The following is a 22,889-nucleotide window of genomic DNA, read 5'->3' as shown; positions in this document are numbered from 1 at the left end:
GCTTTGTCCGCCGGTGCCTGGTTGCGTGAAGTCACGTGACGTGATTTGATAATTCGCGTCCTCAGGTGTCATTACTGGTGATGTTTTGACGTTTATTGTCAGTTCTCCCTATTTACACTGAAGGTGAGTCGCACCCAAGTGCATTAGGAGTTCATTAATACGTAGATTAAATCAGTATATAAACGTAACCCGTAAAAAATATGTTTTGAGCCCAGTAAAGTGTAAGAGATGGTCTGGTTAACCAACCAGAGGGCAGGCTATTTGCTCCCAAGGCTACCATATAAGCCCTTTAAGTTGCCTTTAAAGCGAAACTTCTCCAAATTGAAAGTGCCATGTTGAAAAAACTGCCCATTAAAATTTTAGATTATCCTTGGGTAGCTTAGAGTCAGGCTTGTAGTAGCCTAGAGTTGTAGGCATAAGGCTAGCCTTTTCATTCGGAGGTAAGGCTACCCAAATGATTCTAAGTAGTTGAATCTGGATGCAAGATTGGTGATAAGTCTTAAAGTAAAATTTTACTTTAAACCATTAACACAATTTGGAGTCAAAAATATTTTTCTTCGTTTTCATGTGTGCTATGAATGTTTCTGACGCTCATTTCTTACAATGTAGTGGTTAACTTTAATACCAGCACCACTCCCACGACCGCCTTGTTCAGTACCAACCCCGTTGGAATGAACGGTGAAACATAAAAGACTAAAGGATATTGGTAACAGTAAATTGGAGATAGGTTGACCATGAGTTTCTTATTAATCATGTTTAGGTTACTTTACACCACAAGCATAAAAAGGCCAATATCAAATAGTGGTCTAAAGTAAAATATTACCATGTGTGGTACAGGAGACTGGAAATTCCTGTGAAAGTGTCAAAGCAGAAGGTATTTTTTCACTAAAACTGCATCATGATAGGGTACCCTATTGTTGACTTGCATTCTCTTGTGTCCTTATTTTGCTTCATGCAAAAATCATACTAAAATCAATTGCAAATATACTGTTACTGTGAAATTTACCAACGAGAGTTGTTGCCCACTTGGAATTTTTTTTTTCTTTTTTTTTTTTTAAGTTCATGCAACTGGGGTGCCAGGTTGGATTAATTTTTTTTGCTTTTGTTCCAGTATGTTGTAGGTAAGGATAGCAAGCATATTTAAAACTTTTGATATTATCATTTGTAAATTTGGGCACATGGACAGTGCTGAAACTTAATTGGTGGTAGTTAGTTCCTTATGAGTTTCAGCCATAAGGCTTAAAGTGGATTTTGTATTAGCCATTGCTTGAAAGGTCAGCATCATGGCTCCCTTGGTTCAGACATGTCACTCTTGCAATATTTTCGCCGATTTGGATTTTTGTTTTTAGTGTGTTTTGGGAGGTTTCTGACACTCATTTCAGTAATAGAGTGCAGTATTAGTTGAAAGATACTGGAACCCTGTATATCTTATAATTATGGGGGACCACAGTGGAAACCGGTGTTTTTGGGTTAGGGAAACTACTCGTGTGTTAAATACGAAGGTGCTTTTTAACACATTGATACTTTTGCAAATTCTGATTATTAGCCTATTGAACATTTTTAAAGTGATGTTGGTATTAATACAGAAAAGCACTACAAGGTGCCATGTTTGGTACCAGCCCCTCAGGAATGAACGTTAAAAACTTGAATGAAAGACAGTAAATTTCCCACAATGTCTTACCTGTTTTCTATGTTGTTCAACTAAAAAATTTTTCGCTAAGTGATATCTCTCCATGTGGAGCTCTTTTATAGAATTACCATGACATGTAATAGGTAGGTAAGGGCAAAGGACATGGTGACCTAGATTATGTTAGTAGGTATGTCCAGGTTATGGTAGGTTTGATGTAATTGCAACCATATTCATTGTAATTTACAGTATCATAGGTTAGGTTAGATGGGGTGTCTGGGTTAATTACTATAAATTTCGGGGTAAAAGTTGACTTTTCAAGCGCGAAAAATTTTCCCAAAACTGCGAGTGGAATTGACTTATATGGCATGGTTAAAATGTGACCACTCATAACAATAACTATACAGTACACCACTTCCAGTACCTCTGGCAGGCTGCCACAAATATATCTTGCAAAAATGTGTTTGTTGAACATATTCAGCAAATTGACACAGATTATTATTAAATGATAAAATAGTAATATAAATTCAGTATTCTATTAACATTACAGAATACACCATTTCCAATAGTTGATGCACTGACTAAACTGACCGGAGCTCGTTTAATTCAGGTGGCCAGTCAGAAACTACTCAAGTAAATAAGTAAAGCATGAAGACTAATGGTTTAGTTAGTTGTCATGTTGGTCTGTTCAGTGTAATGGCAGTTAATTAAGAGGAGTATTTTTTAATGTAGATGTTTGAAAGTACGAAAGTGTTTTCATTTTGGGATATGAAAAAAATTTTGTAGTGAAATCATTGTCTGCATTTAGCAGACAAACTTCCTTCAAAATCCAGTGCTTGCCGCTGGGTGTTTGTATTTATCACTGCTGCAAATGCTAGATGACTGCTATTGCTTTTTACAGTAACATACAATACATAATAGTGCTGTTAAGGAAGTATGCATAATTTTTCTAGTATAAAATATTAACATACTACGGTACACCTCATTGTTGATTTTGACTTAAATGTGTTCATCAGGAGACCTAACATATTTTGTTTGTTGTACCATATAAACAGTGTGCGTTATAGAATGTTTGCTATACAATGTATATTGCAAGATGATAGTGGTGTGACCATAATATGTATTTTTGGCACAGGTTATTGTGCAGCATAGCCTACCATATGTTTGGGGGTTGACCCTTACATTAGGTGTAGGACTAGCTCAGAATTTCGAGATAAAATTAGGAGGCTGATTTGTATGCTGCAATTTATGGTCCATTCTTGTATTCCACAGATTTTGTTTCCCCCACCCTAAAACAGTTGCTTTTTTCTGTGGTCCTCTGACAATTACTGTATATGATCTTAAGGGGAGCTAGTATTTCGAAAACTACCAATTTGTTATAAAATGAACATCAGAAATGTTCAAAGTACAAATGAAAACTTAAATCATATTTTCAGCTCCAGAATGTAATTACAGTTTCAAGTAAAATTTTACCTTTTTTTTGTGACTTTTGAACGGTTTGGTAGCAAATTAGTAGTGACAAAAATACAGGACCCCCTTATATCCTACAGTTATGGTGGATCACAGTGGAAAACCAGGTTTTCGAGTTGGAAAAACTAATAACAGTAAATTACGATGATGTATTTTGACCTAACCTAGGTTGGAATGGTGTTTGAAATGAATGGTCAGTAATTCTCAGATCCTTGTTGACTTCTTTCAAATCCAGATGGAAAAACAGTCCAGGGAGCTCATTATAGAAGAATTTTATATTCTAGACAAGGGAGAATTTTGGTCATCAGTTTCAAACTTGTTCTGAATTATTTTGAAAATAATAGGTGAACAGATGCTCCTTTTTGAACTATGATAAGATAACACTATTTGTGTAAGTTATGTAGAAACTCAAAAAATGTCAACAGGACCATGTTCACATGGTTGAAGCCTGTGACTAATATTAATGTTTGGATGTCACGACTAGCCGATTCAGTGAAGTTCATCGGAAGAGGTAAATTTATATATGCTTCTGAATAAAGTGGATTGGTAACAAGATATTCTAGAAGGATGTTTAGTGTAAGTGTACTGGTAATAGGTTATTTTAAAGGGATAGTTGTTATATCTTGGAAGATGTACAAATATAAAAAAAAAAAAGTAACTATCTAGTTATCAAGATTTTATTTCTCAAAGTTTGGCATTTCTGTCCATAGTTTCTCTAATATGAGTATTTGGCTACAGACTCCTTGCATTGTATAAGAGGCATTACAACCTAGGATATATTGATTCCACTCGGTTAACTTAAACCTTAACTCAGCTTTTCAAAGTAGCGGTTTGTTCTGAGGTTGTAGTGCCGTTTGCTCCTTTATCAGTATTCATTTTGTATTTTAATCCTTTTAAGATTTTGCAGCAAGTTTTCCACATTTTTACTACTTTGTCACGAAGGCTTCATAAATGGAATACATTTGCTGATTGGGACATCTTTACTGAATTTGATGTCAGGATTACATTATTGCAGTACTGAATTACATTTGAGGCCCAAGGCATTTTTATTTAAGACTGGTCTGCTACTGATGTGCAGGGCATTTTACATGAATTAATAGTTAGGACTGCTTTATTATTGGACATCCGTTATATCCACGGCATTTTTAGTGAATGAACAGTTGAGAATGTTGTTAGTGGATTGTTTTTTTATATTTATGGAATTTTTTTTTTTTTTTTTACTGAATTCATTATCAAGACTAACTGTATTATTACTGGACTGTCTGTTGTGGTTGGTGGTTTAGAAGTGTCTTCGTGGCCTAGAGGCCTATTGTGGATGGAACTTTTAAGCCTGGTCAACCAGAGTAAATTAAGAGTCAGGACTTCATGATTACTGGCTACTTTTGATGTTCAGGACATATTTACTGAATTAGGTAGGTCTGTTATATAATTACTGAACTGCCATTGATGTTCCAATTAATTGTCTCATTGTTAAAGTTAGGGGTCAGGTTAGGCGTTGGGAAAAATAGCCGAAAAGATTGTGCGCTCATGATATTTAGCTTATTGCTCATTTCTTTCACGTTTATTCTAACATTATATTTATTGGTGAATTTTTGGTGTGAAGTAATAATTACTGATATTAATGATAGATTTTTCACCTTCATGCTGATATGGTTAGATAAGGAATTTAATCAACCTGAGGGTGTATGACTTGGATTAAGCACTTAGTGATCACATGTTCAAGATCAGTTTTTAGTACTGTTGGCAAAAAGCAATAACAGTATATGAGAGTTAAGAGTGAAAAGGTTTTCAATTAATGTAGTGTCCAAATCTTCAAAATATTTGGAAAAAATAATGTATAACACTTTATATCAGACTGAGAGCTGAATTTGAAGTGGAACATCTCCCAGTTCCCCCTTTACTTGTCTGAAATTGAAGGTAAGATTCCTTAGGAATTAAAAGCTTTGATATATGAAAGGTTTGCTTTTTCAAAAAAAGTAATGTAATAATTCCAAAGCATTTCTTTAACAGTATACTTTTCTAGTTCTAGACTTGAAAACTATTAATGTCTATAGAATCAGTTTTGATGTTAATTAGAAACAGATTTCTTTGAGTCTTTAAAAGAGTAAAATTGTTAAGATATACAGTAATGAGATTCAGTTTAGGAGCTCCAGTTTAAACTGTTGGAGGTCACAGACCCATATTACAATAGGATCCATGACATACCCTTAAAATGATGGTACAGTACTTGAAATCTCTCATCCCCAAACCCTAGAGTCTTAGGTTGTTGTAGTGGGTTGTGTATATCAGAGAGGAACTACCTCTGTCTTAAACTTGCATCATGGGAATTTATGCATTTGTTCCATTAAAGCCAAGGCAGTCTCACACTTTCCACTCCATTTTCCCCTTACTGTCGTATGATTAACATATATGATTATGGTATGATTATGGTACCCCAATATGGAGGGTGATATTGGAATTCACACTTCCAGAGCTGATGAACCTGATTCATTACTGCAGCAAGTTTTGAACGGGTTGTGATTCCCTCTGAAGTTTGGGAGAAGAATAACATCAACAGCATCAGAGAAAAAGCTATTAATGACTTAGGTTGTTTGTGTGGTATACTTTACAAATTATGAACATATAAACAGTACAGCCTTTTGAATTTGTTGTAAATTACTGGCTGTGCAGTAAAAATACTGTAGTTCATAGTTCTCATATAATATCATTTTATATCTTGAAATTTATCTGAAATATTCCTGATAATGCATATGTAAGTCCTTTTCATGGTTGTTGAAGTTTGGTAGCTGTTCTACAGCAGGTCTGTATTAAATTACTGTAACTTGATTTTGGTTCTTAGTTCTTGAAACATTTAGAACTATCTTTGAGCCACATGAATACCCATAGGCAAGGGAATACTAAGTCTGCAATTTGAATGGGTTAAGAGTTAGTGTCAAGTTTATGGATGGGTGAGAATAATTGAATAATAGTAATTTTAATGATAATGAGCAGGTAAGGGAGACTCATATGTTCTATCTTAATTTCCTTAGGGCTGTATTTATTATTGAATTGATATAATTGATTTGGGTTATCTAGGTACAGGTTTTTAACTGGCTATTAAATGGGCAATATAATTAATGAGGGTTGAAGTCACAAAGTCTTGCATTCGATTAAATTTCAAAGGCTTGTCCAGTGAAGAAAAACTTACTGTTTTATATATATATATATATATATATATATATATATATATATATATATATATTATATATATATACAGGCAGTCCCCGGTTTACGACGGTTCCGACTTACATTCGTTCGAGGTTACGACGCTTTTCAAATATATTCATCAGAAATTATTATGACGCATGTTCGGGGTTACGACGCGTCATCGCCGATCCGACGGAAGAAATATGGCCCCAAAACGGCAGAATAATCATAATTTGAAAGTTTTTATGATGTAAAACTCAATAATAATGCAGTTTACATCGTTTTCAATGCACCCAGAGCATTAAAAGTAAGGTTTTCTTATGATTTTTGACGATTTTCGACGATTTTCCGGCTTACGACGATTTTCGGGTTCTGATAAAGAACGGAATAATAAAAAGGGGGACGCCTGTATATATATATATATATATATATATATATATATATATATATATATATATATATATATATATATATATATATATATATATATATATATATATATATATATATATATATATATATATATATATATACATACATACATACTGTATATATTTTTTTAATTTAGGTTTCCATGCAATTGTAGCTTGCACTGGTGTGAGAACTGCCTTACTAAAGCTCCCAGATGTGTGGGGCAGGCTTGGCAAAATTTGGGACAATATCAGTTACTGATAGTAAATGAAAATTGTAGCAGGACAGGCATTTATTGAACACCAAGTAAATTTTTTGATAAATATGGAAGTGCAGACATTTTTATGGGTTTTATGTTTTATTATTTTATCAGTCAGTAGTTAAAATTTGCATGGAATATTTTAGAATGGACTTGATGACTTTGAATAGTAATACAGTAATGTTAATACAGGTACTATTATCATTCTACTATTTTTCTTTGCAGAAATTTCTCTTTCTCGCCCAGAATATAAGTGAAAGACTTTCTGCCTGTATAAATCAACTTAGCACAGAAGAAATACCTGTTGGTAGAGAGACAGAAGTACAGAATTATGCAGTTCAATTTACCAGGCACAACTATACTGCAATTGATGGCGTTAGATGGGACTGGAAGTGAATGTTAATGAGAGACTGAAGAAAGGTATTTGTATTTACAGTTTATGGACATATCGCTACCTTTATGTCTTAGAGCAGTCTTTACAGGAAAATCAGTGCTAATAATCAGTTGTCAGGAAAATGATCAAGGAGAAATCTTTTAGTTTTGTATAACTTTGATGAAAAAATAGATTATTCGAAAATCTTGAAGTTTTCTCTAATTTTAGTTTTGTTCATGAAACTTACCTGTCAGATATATATATAGCTGTATTCTCCGAAGGTCCGACAGAATTTCAAATTTCGCGGTACACGCAGTGGCCGGTCAGGTGGTTAGTACCCATTCCCGCTGCTGGAGGCGGTATCAGGAACCATTCCCATTTTCCATTCAGATTTTCTCTGTCGCCGGTGTTGTCAACAACTGTTGTCTGCACCTCCGTCATAGGATTTGAAATTTTTTCTTGAGTATCTCATTGTCTGTTGGTATTTTGACTTTGGATCGGTAGATCGGCATACGCTCTTTTTGACTTTTCTTTGGTTTTGCTTTAGATTATCATTATGTCTGGGTCTAGCTCTGCTAGTTACCGTGCGTGTGTGATGTCTGAATGTAAGGTGAGGTTGCCGAAAGCTGCGGTTGACCCTCACACTGTATGTTCTAACTGTAGGAAGCATATATGCATGTTGAATGATAGGTGTCATGAATGTGCTTCTTTGTCTGAAAATGAATGGAGAGCGTATGATAAATATGTGAGGAAGTTGGAGCGTGATCGACTGAGGAGGTCTTCCTCCAGGAGTGCTTCTCTTTGCGGAAGTGTTGATGTCGGCCCTAACTCCCCTGTACCTTTAGATCCTAACCCTGTGGTTTGTCTCCTGCCCTGAGATCGTGCCAGTGGAGACTAATATGCTTTCGCTATGATGGAATCGATTCGTGCATTAGAATCTAAGGTGTCAGCTCTCCAAGATAAGTGTTGTGAAGTGACTAGTGCCCCCAGTGCAGTGGAGGGGGCGTCAGACCGGCCCCATCATGCCTCTAGGCCTGGACCTCTGCTGGACTCCCAGGACTCAGGGAGAGAGCATGTCGAAAGCCGAAGGAGGGTGACGGGGAACCCCCACCGGTCTGGCGTCCCTTCGGCAGGTCCTGAAGACGTTTCCCAGGCTGCCCAGGCGCGAACTCGTGTTCGGGTCCTGAAGGACTGCTTCTCGTCTTCTGACACGTCCTCCCCACGCAGGGGTTGGAACCGTCAGATAGACTCTCGCCCTCTTAAGAGAAGCTTTAGGGAGGAGGACGCTTCACGGCCTCTCTCTCCTACTCTGTGCTCCTCGCCAGAGTTTGTGGATGCGTTCCCCCCGCAAAAGAAGTACCGGACGTCATCCGAAGAAGACGTTTTTGAGCGCCCTAGAGCTCTCCCTCCGCAAGAGAAGAGGATTAGGACGCCCCCTCGTCCTTCTGCCTCTAGGTTCCGTAATTCTCCAGAGAGAGAGGCGTCACCAACGAGGACCCTTATTGCCTCCATGCAGCAGCAACTCTCCTCTTTCATTGCAGAGAGAGAGTCCAGGTCCCGTCCTCGTCGGAAGGATGTTAGACTTCCAGTGAAGAGATCTAGGCGGTCTCCTTCTCCTGCTCCTCGTTCGTCACCTTCGTCTGCTTCGCCTGCTCGTCGTGGAAGGAACCCTAGACTCTCGTCCCCAGAGGGTGTTGGGGAGGATCGTCGTGACGTCACCCCAGGACGTCCTCCCCTCCCTTCTCGTTCTAGACGTCATGTTCACCTTTTTGTTGATGACGCTCGTCAGGCTCCTGACGTTTGTCATGCTGCCAGACGTGACGCTCTAAGGGACGATCCAGACGTTCGTCATGCTGCCAGACGTGACGCTCGGCTGGACGCTCAAGAAGCTCGTCATGCTGCCAGACGTGACGCCCCGATGGACGTTTTTGACTCCCTTCAAGACGCTCCACCTGCCGTTGCTGTCGGCTCTCGTGTGGTTCCTGGTTCTCCAGCTGCTTTGCACGCCAGTTCCTCTTCCAAGCAGAGGTCCCTGCGGCGTGTTTCCTCTCCAACTTCTCTCTGCTCTTCCCCGCCCGATGTTGGAGATAGACTCAGGGTCTCGGAGTCTGAAGATGAGATTAAGGATCAGTCCTCGTCGTCGGACTACCAGATTCTCGTCAAGCTGTTGAAGGAATTGTTTCCTGACAAGTTTCTGCCGGCAGTACCTCTCTCCCCTCCTTCTCAACTGACTTGACTAAGTCTAGAAAGCTCCTGGTTTTCTGAAGATGACTAAATCGCTCTCCACTAAGCGGGCCTTCAAGAAAGTCCATTTGTGGATGGACTCCCGCAAAGCTCAAGGAAAGTCTTCTTTCGCCCTTCCCCCTTCAAGACTCTCGGGAAAAGCGGCGATGTGGTATGAGACCGGAGAAGACTTAGGGCTTACGCGTCTTCCTTCCTCATCTAAGGGAGACTTCGCCTCTCGTTGATTCGAGTAGGAGGTCTCATCTGTTAGCCAAGATTCCCTGGACTCTTACGGAGATGGACCATCTTTTGAAGGGCCTTTTCAAGATGATAGAAGTTTTCAACTTCCTTGACTGGTGTCTTGGAGCTTTGGACCTTAAGTCTCGGAGTCAGGACTCGATCTCCTTGTCGGACCTTTTGAGCATCTTGTCTTGTATGGACAAGGCGGTCCGAGATGGTTCTGACGAGTTGGCCTCGCACTTTGCGACTGGAGTGCTCAAGAAGAGGTCTCTATTCTGCGGTTTCGCCATGAAGTCCGTCTCCTTGGCACAGAAAGGAGAACTGTTGTTTGCTCCCCTTTCCAGTCATCTTTTCCGGCTTCGATGGTAAAGGACATCGCTGCAAGCTTACAAGAGAAGACCACACAGGACCTGTTGGCTCAGTCATCGAAGCGCCCTAAACTGGTTCCGTGACCTCGACGACGTCAAACCGTCAACATTCACCCAAGATGAAGAAGCCCTTTCGTGCCGGATCATCCTCAAAGCCTTCTTCTCGAGGAAAGAACCTCTCGAGAGGTAAAGCCCTTGCTAGAGGTAGGGGCAAGAAGTGATGTGATTCTCCTCCAGATACCGGTGGGTGCCAGGCTTCTTGCGTTTTCCAAGCCTGGAAAGTGAGAGGGCAGACAGTTGGTCCCTTTCGGTTTTAGAGAAAGGATACAAGATCCCTTTCCTTTCTCCCCCTCCCTTAAGCCTTTCGCCCTTGGACCTCTCCGTCAAATGATCCAGAAAAACAAGAGATCCTGTACAACCTGCTGCGGCAAATGCTCGTCAAGAGAGCAGTAGAACAGGTCTTAGACCTGAATTCCCGGGCTTCTACAACAGGCTGTTCCTGGTCCCGAAACAGTCGGGAAGTTGGAGACCTGTGCTGGATGTCAGCAGCCTGAACCGCTTGTCGCGAAAGAAACTTTCAAGATGGAGACGGGCGCAGTCTGTTCTAGGAGCCTTAAGACCAGGGATTGGATGGTATCCCTCGACCTTCAGGACGCGTACTTCCACGTACCGATACATCCTCAGTCAAGGAAGTTCCTGAGGTTCGTCTTGAGGGGAAAGGTGTATCAATTCAGAGCTCTTTGCTTTGGCCTGTCCACAGCTCCCATGATTTTCACCGTCATCATGCGGAATGTAGCAAGGTGGCTGCATCTGGCAGGCGTGCGTGTGTCGCTCTACTTGGACGACTGGCTGATTCGAGCGTCATCGAGGGAGAGGTGTCTGGAGGATCTTCAAGCAACTTTAAACCTGACGAAGGAACTCGGCCTGCTGGTCAACTTCGAAAAGTCACACCTGACCCCAACTCAGTCCATCGTGTATCTGGGGATTCAGATGGACTCAGTGGCTTTTCGGGCTTTTCCGTCCCCGGAACGTCAACAGCTGTGCTACGGAAAAGTCCTGGCCTTCCTAGGGAAAGAAACGTGTTCGGTGAGGGAGTGGATGAGTCTGCTGGGGACCATTTCCTCACTGGAAAAGTTTGTTTTCCTAGGGAGACTACATCTCAGGCCTCTTCAGTTCTTCCTGCAAGACAACTGGGAAGACAAGGAAAATCTCGAGTTGTCTCTCAAACTTTCCCTCGAAGTGAAGGAGCATCTCAGGTGGTGGTTGGATCCTCGAAGCTTTCAGAGGGCGTGTCTCTCAGCCTTCGAACCCCGACCTAGTGTTGTTCTCCCGACGCGTCAATGTCGGGGTGGGGAGCAACACTGGGCAAGAGAGAAGTGTCAGGCATCTGAGAGAGGGAACAGGTGACCTGGCATATCAATATGAAAGAATTAGGGTGATTTTTCTAGCCCTTCGATTCTTGAAGATCAAGTGTCCGGTCGCACAGTCCAGGTAAACGCGGACAATACCACTGCTCTAGCTTACCTGAAAAAGCAGGGAGGCACTCATTCTCGTTCCCTGTTCGTTCTTGCGAAAGAGATCCTGTTGTGGGCGAGTTCCAGAACGTTCACGATCCTGACGAGGTTTGTAGCAGGCGTTCAGAACGTGAGCGGACCTGCTAAGTCGTCGTCATCAACTGCTCCCGACAGAGTGGACTCTGAACCAGGAGGTGTGCCAAAAACTGTGGGGTTTATGGGGTCGTCCCTTAGTAGACCTGTTTGCAACATCAAAGAACAACAGGCTTCCGCTCTACTGCTCTCCTGTCCTGGATCCAGGAGCAGTGTCAATAGACGCCCTTCTTTGGGACTGGTCTCGTCTGGACCTTTTTACGCTTTCCCTCCCTTCAAGATCCTGGGAGAAGTGGTCAGGAAGTTAGCGTCGTCGCAAGATACGAGGATGACTCTGATCGCCCGTATTGGCCTTACAAGGAGTGGTTCCCGGAGGTAATGTCGCTTCTGGTAGACTTTCCAAGGGTGTTGCCTCTTCGTCCAGATCTACTCAGACAGCCCCACTTCGAACGATACCATCAAAACCTCTCCGCTCTCGGTCTGACTGCGTTCAGACTATCGAAATGCTGGCGAGAGCGAGAGGTTTTTCGAAGCAGGTGGCAAGAGCGATCGCGAGAGCCAGGAGAACATCCTCGATCGCAGTTTACCAGTCGAAGTGGGCCGTATTTCGGCAGTGGTGTACTCGCAGAGGGATTTCCTCTTCCTCGACCACTGTGAGCCAGATTGCAGACTTCCTTCTTTTCCTTAGGGAAGTTCCGAAGCTGGCAGTCTCTACTATTAAGGGGTATAAGAGTATGTTGTCGGCAGTCTTTCGGCACAGAGGATTAGATATCGCCAACAATACGGACCTACATGACCTCATTAGGTCGTTCGAGACGACTAAGGTGCCTCAGTTTTTGGTTCCATCTTGGAATTTGGACGTAGTTCTTAAGTTCCTGATGCAAAGCCCTTTTGAACCCCTTCATGCTGCTTCTTTGAGGGACTTAACAAAGAAGACTTTATTTTTAGTTGCTCTCGCTACTGCAAAGAGAATCAGTGAGATTCATGCGATATCTAAGTCAATTGGTTTTAAAGGAGACGATGCGGTGTGTTCTCTCCAACCGTCATTTCTTGCCAAGAATGAGAACCCGTCTCACCCCTGGCCCAAGTCCTTTGAATTGAAAGGTTTGGCGGGTATTCTGGGTCAGGAACCAGAAAGACTGCTATGCCCTGTTCGGGCTCTAAAGTTCTACTTGGACAAGACAAAAGAGTCGAGAGGTCTTGCGGATAGGTTATGGTGCTCGGTGAGAAGACCTGACGTCCCCATGTCAAAGAATGCGCTGGCTTTCTTCTTGAGGTCCACCATTCAAGAAGCGCATAAGAGTTGTCAGAGTGACTTGAACTTTTGAAAGTTAAAGCACATGAGGTTCGGGCTGTTGCAACGTCAGTAGCCTTTCAAAAGAACATGGCTCTGAACGATATTATGAATGCCACCTTTTGGAGAAGTCATTCTGTGTTCGCCTCTCATTACCTAAAGGACGTAAGAACAGTGTATGAGTCTTGCTGTTCATTGGGACCTTACGTTTTGGCTGGTACGATCTTGGGAGAAGGAGGCAGTACCCATCCTATCCTTTAATGTATGGTTAGGAATAGTTTTTAAAATTTTTTTGGTTGTGTTTTTATGGTTGTGGGTAGACTGTGGGGGCAGTCTTCCCTTTTCTTAGTTTTTAACTAGTCACGATGTTTGGTAGGTCAGGTGGTTATTTTTGTCTCTCTGCTTCCTTCTTGAGGGCTACGATCTGGGCACATAGTGGTCACGTCCCGTTGACAGATCGTCTGGAACTCTCCAACCTTATAGGTCTCTACCTCGTTGGAAACTCCAGTAAAGCAGACGCAGACTTGGGTGACAGTAATCACGAAGTCAGCTATGCTAAAAGGTAAGGAACCAAGATGTGTAATCATCTACATTGTTTTGTTTCTCAATCCTATGCTGTCTCTGCCCACCGCCAATGGTGCGATTCAGCTATATATATATCTGACAGGTAAGTTTCATGAACAAAATGATATTTTAATGATAAAATAAGGTTTGTTCATACTTACCTGGCAGATATATATTCATGTAGTGCCCACCCTCCTCCCCTCAGGAGACAACGGCACTATGAAAATCTGAATGGAAAATGGGAATGGTTCTGATACCGCCTCCCAGCGGCGGGAATGGGTACTAACCACCTGACCGGCCACTGCGTGTGCCGCGAAATTTGAAATTCTGTCGGACCTTCGGAGAATACAGCTATATATATATCTGCCAGGTAAGTATGAACAAACCTTATTTTATCATTAAAATATCATGTTGAAATTCTTAACATGACTGTCTCCAGATTCAAGTAATTCTTGTAGCTTCATAAAATTTTCGAAAATCTTGAAGTTTTCTCTAATTTTAGTGTTGAAATTCTTAACATGACTGTCTTCAGATTCAAGTAATTCTTGTAGCTTCATAAAATTTTCTCTTTAGAGAAGTTGGCTTCCTAGGGTTTTAAACTAACCCCAAGGTTGCTTGTCCCATACTGTTTCTACCCAGGTTTAGATCATTTACAGTCAACTTACAAGTTATCCACTGCTTAGGTTAACTAGGGCACTATGCATTTTTAATTTAACATATACAGTATACAACAATGTTTCTCTTGTGGGATCGAATGTTGGTCTCTAGCTGGTGAGGCGAGGTAGTTAACTTCTGAGGTAAAGATGATGATAATTCCTTTGCCTCGTAGGTCAGATGTTTATAATGTTACAATAACAGTTACTTTTACTGGGACTCAGTGGAATTTCATAATGATATCCGTGATAAAACACCACACCACAGATATCTAAAAAGGCAAAGACCCCATCTTTGCCCATTAAGCTTTGTTTTAGCACATTGTAAGTAAAAAGACCTCAGTTTTCCATGATTTAATGAACCTGTCTCTTGCCCTTTCAGGAGATCTACAGCTTACAAGTTCTTGAAGGAAATGATGTTCGATTTTGTAGTAATCAATCTAAAGTTGTATAGCCTTCTAACAAAGGTAGGTGTTTAACTAACAAGCAAGGTGTCTAAGGAAATGTATTATTTGTGATGGATGGAAATAGTTTTTTCAGATTGAGCCAAAACTGTTAGAGATTTTAGTTTTACAGAAATTTAAAAATGCAGTTTTATGGTTTGGAAAATTATATGAGATAGAAAGAAAATAGTAAAAGTAAGGTTTGTGGACTGTCAGTGCCAGTAGCTCTTTTACTTTAAAATAAAAGTTGATTGAATAAAATTTCCAAAAGAAAATGAGCAAGGGAAGTAAATCATTTAAGTATCCATAATTTTTATATAAGAAATGTGTTGTGTAAGAATAGTTTAGTTTCTCTTCTATTTCCCCAATATTCTTGGGTTAGTTTTAGTGTATTATATGATAGAGTTTGACTTTTCATGAGTATCTTGAGAAAGTAATTGACATTTACTATAGTTGACTAATTATTTCAATAACATTTTCCTGATAAACATTCAGAACCAGTCTAAAAATGATCCTCCCCCATCTGTTCCCTTCTTTGTAAAAGGGCCCTAGGTTTAGGATGGTTACAACTAATCTTTTATCTTGATGCCTTGTAAAGCTGTGTATGACTTTGTATCATTACTTATTCCTCATCTCCACAGGAAAGTGTCTATGCAAACAGCTAGCAAGGATAAGACAAGTTGGATAGACACCAGACTCACCCTCTAATTTGTGCTACTAAAGAAGAACATAGGAGTTCATTTTTATTTTAATGTATACATTGTGCCAGAATGTAGTGGTTATTGACAAATGCAAACTGTTATGATATAGACCAGATAGTTATGTACAGTTGATGATATATAAGGTATGTAAGTAATGTTTATATCATTATTTACATGCTGACATTGCAGGACAGAATATAATTCAGAAGTTTATTAATTTTTATCTCATACTTGATAACATGGAGAAGTTTCCATAATTGTCAAGTGATTAAAATTGCTGTCATAAAATTGTACGAACTGTGCAATGAAAATGTGCCTCTTGCTAAACAGTAAACATAAATTATCATGGGTTCTCTGGATATTTGTATTGTTTACAGTAGTGTTGATAAATCATTTAATGAGAAAAATTGAATTCAAAATTACATTTTAAGGGTAATTTAGCACCATTGAAAGTGGCAGGTCAGTTAAGTAAGTATTCATTGTTTTGATTTTGCTGTTAATTGTGTCTTTAAGTAAATGAATCAAAATGTGACCTTAGATTTAAAGCTTGGCTTTAAAGGAAGTTAGGTATTGTTAACAATGGTGTTAGGCTTTTAGGTTCCTTTTAAGGAGAGTTTGACAGGGATATTTTTGGTAGTATATCAGTGAATAAGCAAACCCAGCTATGACAAGTGTTTGTCTGGATGCAACATTGATAGGTTAACTTTTTTTTTTTTTTTCTAATTCAAATCAGAAAAACTAGTCAATATTTTTCACTAGAACACTAAATGTTTTTTCAAGTTTTATCACAGAAGGGAAGTAGATTTCATAATGGACTTTTTGGCTATTAGGATAATAGCTATTTAATTAACTGCTATTAGTATTAAGCATGTTCACACATCTCTGATCTTGTAAGGTTCCCATGAGGTGATTGATTTTCCATGAAAGATGTAAATTGCAATGAGGTTAAGTTAAAGAAGTTGACAACAAAGTTGGGAAGAGATAGAGGCAATTGATTTAAAGTTAAAAGATGTTTCATAGCCAGGTATACTTATCTTAATGACTCGTTATGAGGCTATACAAGTAGTTATGTAAAGTGTGAGTCATTTTAGGTCACAATTGTCATTATGAATAGTTATCTATGTAAGATTTCAGTAGAGGAGTTCTGTTGTGATGAAACATCCAAGTCAGCTCAGCCAGCCAGAGTTTGTAGTTATATTTTGTCAAAGACATTTGCTTACGGCTTCAAAACTTAAATGCTTTTAGAAATTCCCTTCACTAACTTAAATTAGTAGATGTGAATTTTAAAACTTCAAAGGCTATAGTGTCCTAAAATGTGGAGTTTTCTTTGTTGTTGGTTAAGGTATAAATCCTTTTATTTTGAGTTAACATCATACATTGAATTTCAATAATTTGATTAAATTTCCTTACCCTGAAATTTGATAAAAAAAAAAAAGTATTTGTAAAATTTGAATTATAGGAAACTATTGTAGTACCAAAGTGTACATTGATTTTGTTGTACAGTCTTGCTCAAATCTGAGACGACATGATTCTTTTTGTATCATACAGAATCTCAGACTTATATGGTACATCAAAAGCGAGTAGCGTTAAACTACTGTTTTTTAATTTATTTTTTCATGTCATACATGTCGACAAGATTGCGAATTCACAGCTAGCACTATTTACCCTATGGTTATATAAATATGATCCCATTTATGCACTGGTAAAAATTCGTAACCTGTGTGATTTGAACTGATTTTGTTTATTTATATTGCTTAGCTCAAAGCACAATGTGATAAGGTTAGCAGTGCCTTCAGTGACAGCGCGCTTAACATGCTTGTCGGGCTGGTCTACATACTGCCCCAGCAGCTTTAAAGCAGCAGACCTAATAAGCTCAACAGTCATAACATTTTCAAAATAGGAATATGAATTACAACAAGTTTTCTTTTTTAGGCTATGTTCAAGCTGCCTGTATGTTGCAAAATGATTTATAGGCCTAAAAAAAAATCATCTGAGCCTTCAGACGTAATTTCTGTTACTAAAGAATTTATTTATGGAGGTTACCAGTTCTTTGAGGAATGAAAGATGATGATGATTATAATTATATGAAGAAGATGGCTATTAGTCAAAATATATATTAGTATTAATGTCAAGGCCTATGGAACACTTGTTTTGCAACTGGCTTAAAATATTTTCTTAAAAATCTTTCTGCTCACTGTGGGGTAAAATTTATTCATTCATAGGGTAACTTGAAGTGCAAGAATATATAGATAACTTCATATGCTTTCTGGCCAGAAATTGTTAATATAGAGATGTGAATGCCAAGTGCAATGTATTTATAATAAGTAATCTAAAACACTTAGGCCCAGGAACAAAATCTTGACAGTAACAAAAGAATAATTACATAGATGAATATTTACTAGTAAGCCATAATTTTTGAAGTGGTTAAGAAATATAATTTAAATCATTTTATGGTTATGAAAATGTTGCGCTGCCAATCTAATGGTTGAGTCACACACATTCCGCTCACCCGTTGATATAGGTGGATGCATTCTACATATGTATTTACTTATTTAAATTTTTTCAGCAGTGAGGCATAAAAATAATCAGATTTTATGGTTGCAGTGGAAGCAATATTAATGTTATGACAATTTTTTTTATTTAGCATTTGAACTGAGATTTGATGATGACTTATTTGTCAAATGCATCGGCGATTATTGAACGAAAGTTTTGAAAATGTTTTGTAAGTGTTTTTCCAAAATTTGGCTACACATGATATTTTCTTCTAGTTTTGAAATAAATGACAGATTTTACTCTCATGAAACATATTGTGGCCTTATTATATGCAGTAATCGTGTTTTCGCATTGAAATAGTAGATAAATATAGGGCATGTGAATTTTGAACGAAATTGTATGCAATCATGTCGTATCACTTAAGAGCATGGCTGTACAAGGACTTTTGTATTTGAGTTCACAGTTCTCATCAAGTCTCTTAACTTGATTTAGCTAGTAAAGGTAATAAGGGTCCATTTTAGTAGGCTCGCAGCACAAAGTAAAAATAATAATGGGTTAATCTCTAAGGACACCAAAAGAAAGTAATACAATTGTAATAAGTAATCACTCCTTGGATTATATCAGTATTGTATAGCATTACAAACCAGGTATGGGAATTTTTAATTTGGGGACTAACTATACATTTTGTACCTTTTGGGCATAGTCTGCAGTAGTTTGAAGTAGCAATAATTCTTTGGTAGTATGCTTAGCCACAGAAACAAGGGTTGAGAGATTTTTATAAATCTGTGTATAGTTTAGAAATTGTTTCTGCTTCTCCCCTCACACTTTAATTCAGTACACATCTTATTTGTGAACTTCTAGACACAGATTGCCCTGTCTAAGGCATTTTTTGTCTTTTGTACAAGCTTTAGTGTATAAAGTCTTGCACATCTACTACACAGCTAGGAAACTGCACTGTAGCAGTAACTCTGCTTATCTTCCAGTCTAGGGAAGCAGTGGTGATCAGTTACACTCTTGGCAGCAGAAATCTACGGGCATTATGCTATAATGAAATCCATATTCTCTCTCTCTCTCTCTCTCTCTCTCTCTCTCTCTCTCTCTCTCTCTCTCTCTCTCTCTCTCTCTCTCTCTCTCTCTCTCTCTCCTCTGATGTATCCCTGTACTTCCCTCTTTCCTACAGTTATTCTCTCTCAACGGCTAAAGTTGTAATCTATAATGTATGCTGCATGACGGGCCTTGCAGACCTCTGTGTACGACATTATTTGCCTCTTAGTTAAGATATGCCACTATCATTTTAGATCACGTACAAGACCAAGTCAAAAACCTTTTGGCATTTTCAGTATCCTGTCTCCCTGCATTTTGCTTTCCTGGAATCCATGACTTTCATCCCTTTACTTACCATTATTTGGTTGCTTGTCTGCCAACTCTCTTATTGACATAGTTATCAGTATTCACCAACTTTCCAGTTATTAGTATTCACCAACTTTCCAGTTATTAAAGACTTCGCGTCTAAACCCTCAATGCCTTGTCTCATCTGCTGTTGAGACAATACTGTACCACTTCCATAACTCAAGTTTCTTGTGCTGTTCCCACTCAGTCTTGTTTATTGTACACACAGTGTCAGTTCTCTCTTTCATTACGTATTCATTGACCTTGTTTTAATTTGCTTTTCACTTGAACCTGTTCATCTTATCTCTTGAGTGCAGTCAATAATTTGATTTGACTTTGCTATTTCTGCTTAATTCCCTCTTCCAAACAGCCTTGCTACAACTTCGTTCCTCTTTTTGTATGTTTCCTTCTGACTTTGTCCTTGTGGTAAAACCATCTGCACAAAGGTTGTTTCTGTAATCTTTTACTTTTGCTTTCTGCAATCTTTGATGTACACCAGTTGGTGTCAACATACAGTGACTGTATTGTTTGACTAGCGTGTGCTAAGTTTTCAGGCATCTGCACGCATCCCCTCATGAACTTGACTGATTTTTTGTTTGTATTTTCATAGCATTTACTCTGGGGTACCTTCTACTTTTCATAAAACAAGGCAGATTTTTTTAATCTCTCTCTCTGTCTGTTGTCTTATGATCTATTATGGAACTTCATCCAGTGCTCCATTAACTTAATGCCTCAGGTGTTTCCACATACCCAGCACTCATATCCGCTTATATACTGTAGCTAGGTGAGTTCCTGAATGGCTGCATTGAGCACTAATTCTCATGGTGTGCATGGCAGTCACCCCATCTAATTTCCTCTCCTCTCTGTTGTAATGCGAGGTTATTTTTCCAATCAGTTAGTGTAGCAGGTCCAACATCTCAACCTCTTTACTATGCTGTATTGTCAGGTCATATTTCTTTCCTACTGCAAGTTGGAGTCCAAATCTGTATGTATGACAGTGGTCCTACTATGGCTACATACTCTCTAGCTCCTCAGTCAAGTTTCTCTCTCTCTCTCTCTCTCTCTCTCTCTCTCTCTCTCTCTCTCTCTCTCTCTCTCTCTCTCTCTCTCTCTCTCTCTCTCTCTCTCTCTCTCTCTCTCTATCCTGCAAGGTATAATATCCACCAGAATTCTTAATCAAGTATGCTGTTCCAAATCTTGTGTGAAACCTTTGATGTCCAGACTTTGCAAATGGAATTTTAACAAAATGGCTTACATCTGTTCAATGTTGTTCTAATTTCCATTATTTCTGTCTGAATCTGCTCCTTAGCCATTCTGTTTTACAGACTAGTGTTCCTAATCATTATCTGCTGGTATTTGGCTTTTGACCATTGCTCGTCCTTATATTGCTTTCTTAATATCTTGATATGTGTTTGTCTTTCACACTTAACACTATTTTTTATGTCTTTAACGAGATAGCGTTTGCATGGTACCATGTCCTTTCTTGTAAGATGCAGTGTCTGCTGCGCATTTACATTCGAGTTTCCTCTCTTCAGTAAGATATTTGCAGTCATGAAATATGTTTCTTTCCTGTCTCCTTTTTTTCCTCCACATCTCTTATGATTAGTCTGCACTTCATTCTGAGTCTTCTCAAAAATAGCTTTATCCTCGTCATTGTGCGTTTTCCCCATTCCATCATCGGTCTTTCACATCCTCCCTACTGTATTTATGACCAATTAACAGGTACCCTCAAATTTCTATTGCCATTTACCTATGGTGTTCACGACTCTTGTTTACATAATGTTGCTTGATCAAAAAATTTGACCCAATTCTCGATGGCTTAATACTTATATATACCTCTGTCTTCTTTGAACTAGACAGTTAAAGCACTTGTTAAATGTAGTGTCGAAAATTATGCTGTGCCAGTCACGGGTGGAGTGTTCTGCTAGTGTTTAGGTTAAATATTCATCTTCTATATTTTGTCTTGGGAAATGGTACCCTTTCCCATTGTGTTAGTATCGTATTAAATTCATGCAGAAATTGACAAACGGTAAAAGACTGATTGTGAAAGCTTATAGTTAAAGATGACCTTACACATATGAGTAGGTCTCTTTGGTGCCTGATGATTTTGCTTTTGGGTAAACAGCCAAAAAGTCTCAACAGACCACAAAAATTTTGCTTTGTTGAGATTTTTTGGCTATCTGCCCAAAAGCAAAATCATCAGGCATCAAAGAGACCTATTCATTGAGTATTGACACCTTTAACTAGCTTTCAGAATCACTCTTTTACCATTTGTGAAATAATGGGCTTTCACGTATGTAAGCATTAATTTCCTTGTGTTGAAGTATCATTGGTATGTTCCTTTGCAAAGTGGCATATAAAACTTGAATACTACACAGCGTAAGGGTCGTTTGTGCTTTGAAAATGGTTCAGTAAGACCACATAATGTGGTAGCTGGTAACCAAGGAACTAGTGTAAATAACGAAGAAAAAGTGTTACTAGAATATATGTAGTAGGCAAGCCTATCTGATGACGTGAAATATGTAGTGTAGTGAGTGTGTACAATTTCTCATTGTATTGATGTCAAATGACGAAAGACAGCATAATGAAAGAAAAGTAAAGTCCAATGTATAGCCATAGTAATGGCCTAGTGTAAAACTTGACGTCATAATGTTCATAATGAAATCACGGTTATGATAAGTATTCTTGTATCAAAAATATGTAAAGTAGAGGTAGGGTTTAAAAATAACAAATATTGTATAAAAAATATGTTCAATAAGGTAGGAAATAAAAACCGTCAATTAAGTGGACGCTCTTTTATTTGAATTCCAAAAATACAATTTCAAATTATGTGGTGGCTCCTGTTTAATATAAAAAAAAATTTCCCCCTTGGAGCCAGCAATACAGTACCCCGATGTGGGAGTGTCCTCAGCAGGAGGTATTTATAACCAGTCAGTCATCTACCCCGAGCCATCTCAAAGGGCTGTTTTCTAAGCTGACGATTGATTACCGAAATGGGATAATCCTTAATAGTCTTCCCTTGTGCTATCCCAGATGTATTCCCGTTTTCTCTGTCTGCTGAAGAATGTCACCCTTGCAAATGGAAAGGTTTTATAGAGAATCCAAAGTGTGTGTAGGGTAAGGCTACCATTTAGACAAGCCTCTGATCTCACTCTCATAACTGTGATTCGTACCGAAGGCAAAAGCATAACTTCCTGTGAAACATGTCGTAGAAAAACTCTTAGGGCTTCACAACCAGGAATTCGTTCTAATGGAAGTCGAATGGCCAAAGAAATCTCTAGCTTAGTTATCTTGTGAACAACACGCGAGAAAATCCACGGGATTTTGACGTTCGTTTTCAGTTTTCGTTGGGATTTCGAAACCGGGGAATCTATTCCACGTCTTCTTACAGAAAACGGGTCCTTTATTACATCTCATAGAAAACTGAGAAACCTGATGCATAAAGACACTGCCTGTGATAAACATCTTGGCGAGGTTAGCCATTTTGATACTGATAAATCTACTGACAAATATCTCAACTTGAATAGAATTTATTCGCTGATATGGATTTTAATTTATCCTTGTCTTCAGAGATATTTATGTGGAAAA

At 38.8% G+C, this 22,889-nt stretch overlaps 1 long non-coding RNA gene across 1 annotated transcript; it reads left to right on the top strand.

Annotated features, from left to right (window-relative positions):
• LOC136843221 (uncharacterized) lies at window positions 1-22,086 on the top strand. Its single transcript, XR_010854490.1, has 4 exons — window positions 1-123; window positions 7,179-7,373; window positions 14,658-14,742; window positions 15,360-22,086. It is a non-coding gene; the product is annotated as an uncharacterized lncRNA (long non-coding RNA).
• Window positions 22,087-22,889: the final 803 nt, after the last annotated feature.

Source organism: Macrobrachium rosenbergii, chromosome 11 (assembly GCF_040412425.1).
Source record: "Macrobrachium rosenbergii isolate ZJJX-2024 chromosome 11, ASM4041242v1, whole genome shotgun sequence".
Taxonomy (NCBI): Eukaryota; Metazoa; Arthropoda; class Malacostraca; order Decapoda; family Palaemonidae; genus Macrobrachium; species Macrobrachium rosenbergii.
This window is presented reverse-complemented; position numbering and strand designations above follow the sequence as displayed.